Source organism: Miscanthus floridulus, chromosome 10 (genome assembly GCF_019320115.1).
Source record: "Miscanthus floridulus cultivar M001 chromosome 10, ASM1932011v1, whole genome shotgun sequence".
NCBI lineage: Eukaryota > Viridiplantae > Streptophyta > Magnoliopsida > Poales > Poaceae > Miscanthus > Miscanthus floridulus.
This window is the reverse complement of record NC_089589.1, coordinates 102,868,313-102,880,242: the sequence shown is the minus strand read 5'-3', so window position 1 is coordinate 102,880,242 and position 11,930 is coordinate 102,868,313. Positions and strand designations below refer to the sequence as shown.

Genomic DNA, 11,930 nt, shown 5'->3' with positions numbered 1-11,930 from the left:
ACCACTCAAATTATGCCATTTATGCGTTGTTGGTTTGTGCATGGGATGGTCCACCATTTTCGGGATCCATATTTTTTTATTTATGTAAAAGAATAGGATAATTTGTTATTATAGGTCACTATCCAATAACTAGTATAAATTCGAGTGGAGTCATTCCATGAATATTCATGAGGTCACCATAGTGGTTTCGCCTCTCGGATAGCTCCAAGATGGCATTACCTGTTTCATATTTAGTCGCTTTCCGTCGATTATGACCTATACAGTTGATGACCCAGATATACTATCTACTAACTAGCTATTGATTCTATCCCAAAATATAAGGACCTTTTGCTTCTTCTTTTTTTGAGGAGGAATTTTTTAGTCAACCCTTAGTCAATGTCCTATGTTTGAGCGAACTGAGCATAACTTAGGTGGTTAGACTCTTGGTAGTGTATCTTGTCTACCTAGGTTTAAGTCCTCGACTTAATACGGGCGCTCATATTTTCCTGCATTTATTATAGGTTTTAACTGTAGTGACGTGCGCGTCGACAGCGAGGTGCCTATGGTGACTTCGTCAATCTTAAGATTGTCGGTGCAACTCAGTTTTTCAGAGGTGCTTATAGGGATCGGATGTGCCTGTCTGCATTAATAGAGGTGAGTGTGCGCCTGTATATATAAACGTCTTCGTCTGAACCGTATCTCGCAAAAAATATCCTATGTTTGGCAAAGTTTATATGAAGAGTATTAACATTATTAACTTATTGAAAGGTAAATTATGAAAAAATATTAAATGAGGCTCCTAACGATACTAGTTTGGTGTAAATATTATTGCATCTTTATACAAACTTAATACAATTTCACTTAGGATAACTCAAAATTCTTTATATTCCAAGATGGAAGGAGTATTTAATATTGCACAGCCAACATGGTCCAGTTTGAGTAACTACCTCATTCTGAATAATAATGTGGTGTATCATTATTCATGAATTTATGCTATAAAATTATGTGGAGTGACTTAATTCATTATTAGCTTTAGCCTTTAGGAGGGATATCTAGATTCTTGTAGAAATATTTTCAATCCCGATTCTCTTAAGTCTCAACAAACATTTCAGTTGATAAATCAAAAATCACTTTACGAGACCGTTTGACTGGTAGGTTGCATTCTACTTCAGAAAAAAAATAAAGTATATAAATAAAAATATGTTAAAAATCTATTTTTTTACACGAAGAACAATTTTAATGCAACATATTTTTAACTTGTGTTGCAATAAAAAAGAACTAAAACTAAATAAAATAAAATTGATAGTAGAAAAAGAAATACTCACTCCATTGTAAATTATAAGTTGTTTTGGCTTTTTGGGATTCATACTTTTATTATGCACTTTATGTAGTGTAAGTCTAAATATATACCAAAAGTATTGCAACTAAAAAATTTAAAACAGTCTTATATTTTGGAATAGAGAGATGAGAGGAGAATCGGTACTAAACCACATCAAGTCAATTCACTCTAGTCAATTCAGGAGCCCATACAAAGAAAATGTGAAAGGTGTCTCGGCTCAAACAGCACGCTGCTAAGAGCCTGGCTAATACATGGCCTGCTTGTTTGTCTCCTAAAGTTTTTTTTTCTCGTGCCTAAGCAGGCTATAAGCTTACAGCCCGCTTCTCTTCTTCTTTATCCCTCACCTCAGCATTTAGCCGACTATAAGTCCTAACCTGTGGTGTGATTCTCGGACAACCAGAACTGATTCCAACCAAACGGCCTCGGTCTAAATTTCTGATATCCTATTTTTATTTATTAAAATTGTTGGTGTATATAAGTAGACCGGCACAGTTCACACGAGTGCCCCGCATCACACATCTCCTCAGCTCGCGGTGGCCAACTGGCCAAGCCGCCCGACAACAAAGCCAAACCTCTGTCGCAGGCTCGCAGAGCCAGACCAACCACCGCGCCCCGATGGAGAAGAGTGCCAGCAACGGGGTGGCGACGGCTGTCCCGGCCTCGTGGAACTTCGCGCCGAACGAGACCCTCCTGGGCCTGACGGCGCTCTCGGTGCGCGCCGTGCTGGCCAGGGTCAAGGCCGGGATGGTAGAGGCCGACGGCGGCGGCGGGCGGCCCGTGGTCCCGATGGGCCACGGCGACCCGTCGGCGTTCCCGTGCTTCCGGACGGCGACGGAGGCCGTGGACGCCGTCGCCGGCGCGCTCCAGTCCGGGGAGTACAACTCCTACTCAACTTGCGTTCGGCCTTGAGCCCGCACGGAGGTGAGGTGACTTCTTGGCAGATGCCCCTATTGCTTCCTGTGCTTTAGTTATTTCTATCTAGATGCAAATCCGACTGCTTGATGCTGAAATAATAACGATGTGTATACTACTATACTGGTGCTGGCATTTCGCAGTCGAAATTTTTCATTTTTCATTGTGGTGAATGGTATTTCATTTTGTTAACTGCTCTAGTTAACACAGACTGACAGGTGAATAACTACTGGACTGGTAATGTGGAAAGGCCCTTTGACTTCCACACCTTATTTCAGAAAAGAGACTGTACACCGTTAATTCAGTATTGCTGGAGTCAGCCTGATTTTAATAGCCAGTTCTAGTAAACACAGTCTGTGCTCTGTTTGGGAATCACTGAACCTTACATCTGCCGGTTAGCCAGAATTGTCTTTGCCAACTTGCTGTGAAAGCAAATAGGTGACTGGTGCTGTGGAAAGGCTGTTTGACTCCCCACCCACCTTATTTCATAAAACAGATTGTACACTGTTAATTCATTATTGCTGGAGTCAGCATGATTTCAATAGTCAGTTCTAGTTAACACAGTCTATGCTCTGTTTGGGATCACTGAACCTTACATCTGCCAATATTGTCTTGGCCAACTTGCTGTGATAGCAAACAGTCACGGGGTACGAATGATACAATATACCAAAAAAACAAACAAGTGAATAACTATTTGACTGATGCTAGGTGAAAGCAGATTAGATTGTGTGGAATTCTTAGATGAATAGGAAAGGCCCAGAGGGCAGTACATATAGGCGCCTCCCTGGCTAACTATGGAAGCCTAGAATCAGGGGAGGTGGCTATCTTGGGCAGCAATCCTGGGGATGCTACCGATCCTATTCTGAGGGCAGGGCTGACTCAGCCGTCCAATCCTGGCGTGACAGGCCACGCCAGACATACACACACACGTACATCATATATATCTAACATCCCCCCGCAGTCTGATCGTCGGCCGATCGAACGTTCAGACTGGTCCTAAACTCGGTAAAGACAGAAGAAGGCAGCCCCTTAGTGAAAATGTCGGCGTACTGCGAAGTCGTCGGAACATGGAGGACGCGGACATCACCAGTGGCAACGTGCTCCCAAACGAAGTGCAGATCGATCTCGATGTGCTTGGTTCGCTGATGCTGAACGGGGTTGGAGGACATGTAGATGGCACTGATGTTGTCGCAGTAGACCAAGGCTGTGCGGCGCAGGGGGGCTAGTAGCTCCAGAAGTAGCTGTCGAAGCCAGGCGATCTCAGCAACAGCGTTGGCAACTGCTCGGTACTCAGCCTCGGCGCTGGAACGAGAGACTGCAGTCTGCCTCTTGGACGACCAGGAGACAAGATTGTCTCCCAGGAAGACGGCGTAGCCTGAGGTGGACTTCCGGGTGTCGGGACAGCCGGCCCAGTCAGCGTCGGAGTAAACCACCAAGTCGGTCTGTGCACACGGGCGAAGCAGTAGTCCCAGGTGAAGGGTGCCACGGACATAGCGAAGGATGCGCTTCAGAGCAGCAAGATGCGGGTCCCTTGGGTCATGCATGTGAAGGCAGACCTGCTGGACGGCGTAGGCGATGTCTGGCCTAGTGAAGGTGAGATACTGCAGTGCACCGGCAAGACTCCTGTAGTCTGAGGCGACGTCGGCAGGAAGAGGATCACCCTCAGAGCTGGGCAGCTTCGGGTTGGTGTCCACGGGCGTCGAGCATGGTTTGCAATCAGCCATGCCAGCACGGTCCAAAATTTCCAGCATGAACTGGTGCTGATCGAGGAGAAGACCGTCTCCAGATGGTTGTACACGCATGCCCAGGAAGTGGTGCAGAGTACCGAGATCCTTCATAGCGAACTCACGTTGCAAAGCATCAATGGTCCGACGGAGGAGCTGCGAGGAGGAGGCGGTCAAGACAATGTCATCGACGTAGAGGAGGAGATACACCGTGTCAGCACCCCGATGGAATACAAACAACGACATGTCAGTCTTGGCTTCCACAAAGCCCAGCTGCTGCAGGTAGGTGGCAAACCTGCTGTACCACGCACGTGGCGCCTGCTTGAGACCGTAGAGAGAACGGTTCAGGCGGCAGACGTGGCCAGGAAGAGCAGGATCCTCAAAACCAGCGGGCTGTGCGCAGTATACCGTCTCGGACAGGGTCCCATGGAGGAAGGCGTTCTTGACGTCCAACTGATGGATCGGCCACCGTCGAGAGAGAGCCAGAGAGAGCACAGTGCGGACGGTTGCAGGCTTGACGACAGGACTGAAGGTCTCCGAGAAGTCAATCCCAGGTCGCTGTGTGAAACCTCGAAGAACCCATCGAGCCTTGTAACGCTCCAACGCACCATCAGTAGTGAATTTAGGCCGGAAGACCCACTTGCCAGTGACGACATTTGCCCCAGCCGGTCGAGGCACGAGATCCCAAGTATGGTTGGCCAAGAGAGCATCATATTCCTCCTGCATGGCCTGGCGCCAGTGAGGATCTGTAAGGGCACTCCGATAAGTCCGTGGCACCGGAGAGAGTGTGGCGGAGTGGAACAAGGCCGGCTGGCGGAAGCCGAGCTTCCCACGAGTCATCATAGAGTGCTGATTGGCGACGGGCTGGATAGGGACAGCTCCTTTGGGTAGCACTGGAGCGGTCGGTGCCTGAGTCACGGGCTCAGGCGGCGGTCGAGGACGTCGTGAGTAGTAGCGAAGAGGGGGGCCAGCCGAGGCCGCGCCTGTGCTGGAAGCAGGCGTGGGTGCACCGGGTGCCCCTCCTGCGCTGGAAGCAGAGGGGCGGTGACTCCTGGAGGGCGCCGCTGGGGGCGCCGGGTTGGACGCGCCAGGCGCCGAAGCTGGCGCACGCGTCCCCTGTGGCGCCGAGGTCGGCATGCCAGGAGTGGAGGCCGCACATGGCAGTGCGGGCGATGGCAGCGCAGGAGCATCGTCCACCGAAGAGACTCCAGCTGCATGTGGCAGTGCGGGATCAACCACCATGGGGGGTGCACCTGCAGGCAACAGTAGTGGTGTCCGGCCAATTGGCACCGGCAGCACATCAATGGGCTCCAGCAAAAAATCAAACTCATTAGATGAAGGCGCTGATGGCTGCTGCGAGAAGGGGAATGTGGTCTCATCGAACACCACATGCCTAGAGATGATGACACGATTTGTTGAGCGGTCAAGGCAGCGGTATCCCTTGTGATGATCGGAGTAGCCTAGAAAAACGCAAAGAGTGGATCGTGGAGCAAGCTTGTGTGCGGCTGTGGCGGACAAGTTTGGGTAGCAGGTGCAGCCAAACACCCGGAGGTGGGTGTAGGATGGAGGTTGGCCGAACAGGGCCTGGTGGGGGGTGGTGGCGCCCAGGGTCTTAGTAGGCAGACGGTTTAGTAGATGGGTGGTGGTCTGCAGGGCCTCAACCCAATAAGAGGGCGGCATGGAGGCCTGGAAGAGGAGCGAGCGAACGATGTTGTTCACGCTCCGGATCATACGCTCGGCACGGCCATTCTGTGCGGATGTATAGGGGCAGGACATGCGAAGGTGAATGCCGTGAGAGCCAAAAAATGTGCGCGAGCTAGAGTTGTCGAACTCTTTGCCATTGTCGCACTGGACGGCTTTGACCGTAGCCCCAAACTGTGTGTGCACAAAGGAGAAGAAGTTAGTGAGAGTCGCAAAAGTGTCGGATTTCAGCCGTAAAGGAAACGTCCATAAATAGTGAGAACAATCATCTAGAATGAGCAAGTAGTATTTATAGCCAGAAACACTAGAAACTGGTGAAGTCCACAAATCACAGTGAATAAGAGCAAAATGGCTAGTAGCTCTAGATGTAGATGACTGAAATGACAAACGAATATGACGTCCTAGCTGACAAGCATGGCAGATAGACTCGACGTCTTTATTGCTGAAAGGTACAGTGGAGGCGACTCTAGACATGACTTCATGACCGGGATGACCGAGACGACGATGCCACACCAAAGGTGAAGACGTGGCGGCCAGAGCATGGGCAGCAGGAAACCGCAACGGGTATAAGGGCCCGGAACTATTGCACCTGACGATCACCCTCCGAGATGCCAGATCCTTCACAGAGCAACCAGCGGGATCAAATTCAATCGAACAATTATTATCTGAGGTAAACTGGCGTACAGAAATGAGATTCTTAATAAGTTTAGGTGAAACCAAGACATTATTAAGAGACAAAGAGCCTGAAAGATGAGCTGAGCCAGTGGCCGTGACAGGAAGCAAGGATCCGTCACCGACAATAATATTCGAAGGAAAGGGATACCGCGGTAAAGAAGAATGTGTGAGGATGCTGGAATCAGAAGACATGTGGGAGGTAGCACCTGAGTCGAGGTACCAGTCGTTGCTCTGCGGCTGGTTGAGTGTCATGGTGCTGAACGTCGACGCGAGGGACTGCTGATCCCACGAGGATGGCAGCCCGGTTGGGGGGCCGGAGAAGCCAGGAGGTGGCGCCATCTGTTAGGGCGCCTGCTGCTGTGCCTGGGCCCAGGCAGCCTGCTGCTGCGCATGCAGCCAGGCGGCTTGCTGTTGCGCCTGCTGCTGCGCAAGGTGAGCCTGGGGAAGGGGCGGTCCGCTGGGCGGCGGAGCCACACGGCGAAGGGGTACACCAGGGCGGGCCGGTCCCGGGCCGGGGTACATGTGGATGGTCCCCGTCCAAGGATTCTAGAAGGACGGCCAGGCTCCAGGAGGAGTGTCGCCGGCTCCCTTGGGGCCGGAAGCGCCGCTGGATGTGTCGCTGTTGGTGCCCTTGGAGTCACCCTTGTGACCGCCTTTGTTGTAGCGGCCTTGGCCGCCGCGACGGCCACGGTCCTCCCAACGCCGGCCGCCCCCGCCTTTGCCGCCACCTCCAGAGTTGTTGCGGCCACTGCTGGGAGGATGGGGCACAGGTGGCCGCGGGGGCTGCTGGGCCCTGGAGGTGTCGCCGTGGAGGGCCGTGGGCGGTGTCGAGGAGGGCAGCGTCATCTCCTCGAGAAGCAGATCGTCTCGTGCCTCGAGGAAGGAGCGAAGAGGCCGGTTACGACGGATGTCGCGACCGACGGCGGCGAACTTCTCGTTGAGGCCGCCGACGAGGGTGAGGACGAGCAGCTTGTCGTCGATCGGCGTACCAAGGTCGGCGAGGTCATTAGCCATCGTCTTCAGGCGCTTGCAGTAGTCCGTGACACTCAGGTCCCCTTGCTTGAAGTTACGGAACTGAGCGTTGAGGAGGATGGTGCGCTTCTCCTTGTTTCCAAGGAACTGGGTCTCGATGGCAACCCATGTCGCGCGAGCAGAGGCGCCCTTGTCGCCGCGGGTCATGACGATGTCGACGAGCTCGTTGGCAATGGTGCCGTAGAGCCACGAGACGACGCAGTCCATGCGAATCCAATCAGCATGGGGGAGGACAGGGGGCTCACGAAGTACGTGATCCTGCAGCGAGTATTTGCCGACGGTAAGGAGAAATTGCTCGCGCCAACGAGCGTAGTTACCGGCGGCGGAGTCGAGGGCGACGGGGACGAGAAGGCGGATGTTCTGGACGGCGACCGCCTGGGCATGCAGATGCAGGAGTGTTTGCGCCTCGTGCATAAGCAGGGCGCGGCGGGCATCCAGTGCTGGAGATTCATCGTCGTCCTCGAGCGCGTCTTCTTCGTCGGAGGGGAGAGGCGCCTCCTTGCGCGCGGCCGCAGCACGCTGCAGGGCGGCCCGGATGCGCGCATCGGCCTCGTCTCGTTCCCGCTGGGCTGCAGCGGCGTCCTCCTCGGCAGCTGCAGCGCGGGCTAGAGCAGCGTCGCGCGCCGTCTTGCGGGCAGCACGCTGGCGCTCAGCCTCCGTGGCGTGAGTGGCGTCGGTGCCGGCGTCCGATCCAGCCATAAGGACTGCGGCGCAGGAACGGAGACGCGTCGCGCGGAACGCGCGTGTCGCGTGGAGAGCAGCGCCGGGTATGGCGCGCTAGGCGGAAGAAAAAAAATCGGGATGTACCCGGACTCTTGATACCATGAAAGCAGATTAGATTGTGTGGAATTCTTAGATGAATAGGAAAGGCCCAGAGGGCAGTACATATAGGCGCCTCCCTGGCTAACTATGGAAGCCTAGAATCAGGGGAGGTGGCTATCTTGGGCAGCAATCCTGGGGATGCTACCGATCCTATTCTGAGGGCAGGGCTGACTCAGCCGTCCAATCCTGGCGTGACAGGCCACGCCAGACATACACACACACGTACATCATATATATCTAACACTAGGGAAAGGTGGTTTGCCTCCCCACTTTTTCAGCAAAAAAGATTCGTACACCATTAATTCATTATTGCTGGAGTCAACATGCTCTGTTTGGGAATCACTGAGCATTGTGTCTGGTGTCTGCCAATATTGTCTCTGTGAACTTTATGTGATACCCACTAACATCAACAATACAAGGGCAAATATTGCTTTGCACCTTGGTTCATGTTCCAACTATAAGATTCACTTCCTTAGATTGTGATGAGCCATAACATTTTTCATTTCATGTTTCTGTAAAAAAAATTTGGTTATCCGATCAGTGCTACATGATTGTGTTCATAAAAAATAATAATGACTGAATCCTGCACCTGTGCTATATGCTATTTGTTCAGTATCTTGATGCCTAGGAGCTTGGACACTGAAATTTTCTCCCGACAGACCATGGTTATTTTCTTTGTAGCACAAACTACACAGCACTTAATTTATTCCAATTAATAAGAATTCCATTTTACATCTATGTTCTTCACAACATTAAACATATATAGTTACCTTACGGTGGCTTAAAACCTTAAATTTCAGGTCCATTGCTCAGTACTTATCCCGTGATTTGCCATATACATTGTCACCTGATGATGTCTACCTCACAAGTGGCTGTGCTCAAGCAATTGAGATAATCTGCTCTGTCTTAGCTCGTCCCGGTGCCAACATCTTGGTTCCAAGGCCTGGCTACTTGTTATATGAGGCACGCGCTGTTTTCAATGGCATTGAAGCACGGTACTTCGATCAAACCTGAGAAAGACTGGGAGGTTAACATTGATGGCGTCCAAGCCCTTGCTGACAAGAATACTGTTGCTATGGTCATTGTCAACCCAGGAAACCCATGTGGCAATGTTTACACCTATGAGCACCTGGCCAAGGTAAGTTCTAATAAGCTACTTCTGGTTCTGCCTTTTGTAAATGGTTCTTGGGGAATAACTTGAATGCCTATTTGTGTCCATGATTTTCTAGGTTGCTGACACTGCTCGGAAGCTTGGCATATTTGTCATAGCAGATGAGGTTTACGCACACTTGACATTTGGAGAGAGGAAATTTGTGCCGATCAGTGTGTTTGGGGCTGTGGCTCCAGTGTTCACACTAGGGTCCATATCAAAGAAATGGGTGGTGCCTGGATGGCGGCTTGGATGGATAGTTACCAATGATCCTAATGGTGTATTTCAGATGACTAAGGTTCTTCACTTTTCATGATTTAACATTGGTTATGTGATAATCAGTGGTGGAAGTTGGTTTATATTTCATATAACAAAATGGCCTGGGTACTGACATGATGCTTAGACATGTTTTTTCTTCTTTCAGGTAGTGGGCAGCATCAAGAGCTACCTTGATATCTCGTCTGATCCTCCAACATTTGTCCAGGTAACTATAACTGCATTGCGATTTTCCCGCAAGACTTGACACTGTGCATAGTAAAATATTGATTTGCATCGACTGAATCACAAAATTTTGTTTGTCAGGGAGCAATTCCAAACCTCCTGGAGAACACAAAGGAGGAATTCTTCCGAAAAACCATCAAAATTATAAAAGAAAGTGCAGATATATGCTGGGAACAGTTGAAGGGCATCAATGCAATCACATGCCCAAGCAAACCAGAGGGATCCATGTTTGTAATGGTCTGTGAGTCAATATATATATACTCTTCCATGTTTCAGGACACCATGAGCGATTTGCTAACAATGTGTGAAGTTCTCTTGACTTGCTACAGGTTAAACTGGATATATCTTGCCTGTCCGACATCAAAGATGACATGGACTTCTGCTGCCGGTTGGCAAAGGAAGAATTAGTGGTTGTTCTGCCAGGTATTGTTCTTCCGAATACATGATTCATTTCGATCTATAGTTCTAGAATACAGATTGGTTCAAGACATTTTTCCATCCACCTTGAGATCACCTTTTTATTTGAGATGTAACCTGCGGGAAACTAATTGTCAGGATGTGCTGTGGGATACAAGGATTGGCTTCGGATCACCTTTGCAATTGATCCGTCTTCCCTCGAAGACGGGCTTCACAGGCTCAAGTCCTTCTGCTTCCGATACAAGAAGCCGACAAAGTGATAAGATAAACTCACTGGTCCCGTGCGACGACACCAGACAAACTGTTATGAACTTCTACCCAGATGTATGATATGTTGTATCATCTTCACTCGAAGATGATATATTTGATGCTCGACGTCCACAGTAATAAGCAATGGGCTCTTCTCTGCCATCTGCTGTGTGTATGCACAACACGAATTTTAAGGGATCTGAAATGTACAAGACTCCTATTGCATGAATCCATCAAGTTTGGCCTAATAACTTTTGAAGTGAAATCACCACTTCCCTTGTACTCCCATGGTTCTAAATTATAAGTCGTTTTGGTTTTCTAGATACGTAGTCTTTACTATGCATCTTAGATACGTAGTCTTTACTATGTATCTAGACATAGCATATATCTAAATGCATAGCAAAAATTATTCACCTAGAAAAGCAAAATGACTCACAATTTGTAATGTGGAGAATATATATTGTCCTTTGTGATTCACAATCTGTAGAAGCTGGAAGAAGAAGCAGGCATAAGAAGAGGATTGGCGAGTGTGGCAACAAAGATGGGCCTCCTGTAGTGCACGATTAACGACCCAACCCATGTTACTTCGGGCTCAACTGATAGAACTGAAGGCTTCTCCAGCTGGAGGATTTTATTTTTATTTTTAATCTTTTTTATTCAATATTTTAATAATAATCACTTCTAAATTTATTTGCGATCTGACCCTTTTGGTCGCGCCAGTCCGCTGGCGTGACCAAATAATGTTGTCGCACCACATGCATTGGTGTGACAACATCTGCCACGTTAGACGGCGTTTCCGACGCCACTCCCGTTGGCATGACAGTATTGTTCTGTCGCGCCACTGAAACTTTAAAAAATCATAACTCTTTAATACGACGTCTGATTAAAATGATATTTATATGAAAATTGTAGCACTCTACGAGATCTACAACTTTCTAGTTTTGAGTTTTTTAATTTGAGGACCCTAAGATGCTTAAAAATTAATATAAAATTTCATGACCATAATAATCGCGTACTAGTGCTTGTCGCATTAGAAAAATAATATCCTTTTTGTATGTTATCAAATGAAGATACTTTTTACATCAAAATTGTAGCTCTCAATTACATCTACAACTTTATAGTTTTCAGTTTTTATATTTGAGGTCGTTAAGATGCACGAAAAAATAATATAAAATTTCAATAGCTTAATAATCACATACTAGCCTTTGTCGCATTATAAAAATAATATAGTTTTTGTATGATGTCAAATGTAGATACATTTTATATCAAAGTTGTAGCTCTTATTGAGATCTAAAAATTTCATTTAAAAAGTATTTTTATGCGAGATCAAATAAGAAATATATGATTTTTCTAAAGAGATAAGCTTTGAAACATGATTAACATGCTATTAAATTTTGTATTATTTTTTTGGGTGTCTTAACTATCTCAA

The 11,930-nt window shown here is 48.5% G+C and overlaps 1 pseudogene; it reads left to right on the top strand.

Annotated features, from left to right (window-relative positions):
- Nucleotides 1-1,848: 1,848 nt before the first annotated feature.
- On the top strand, nt 1,849-11,017 carry LOC136485219 (nicotianamine aminotransferase 1-like; annotated as a pseudogene).
- Nucleotides 11,018-11,930: the final 913 nt, after the last annotated feature.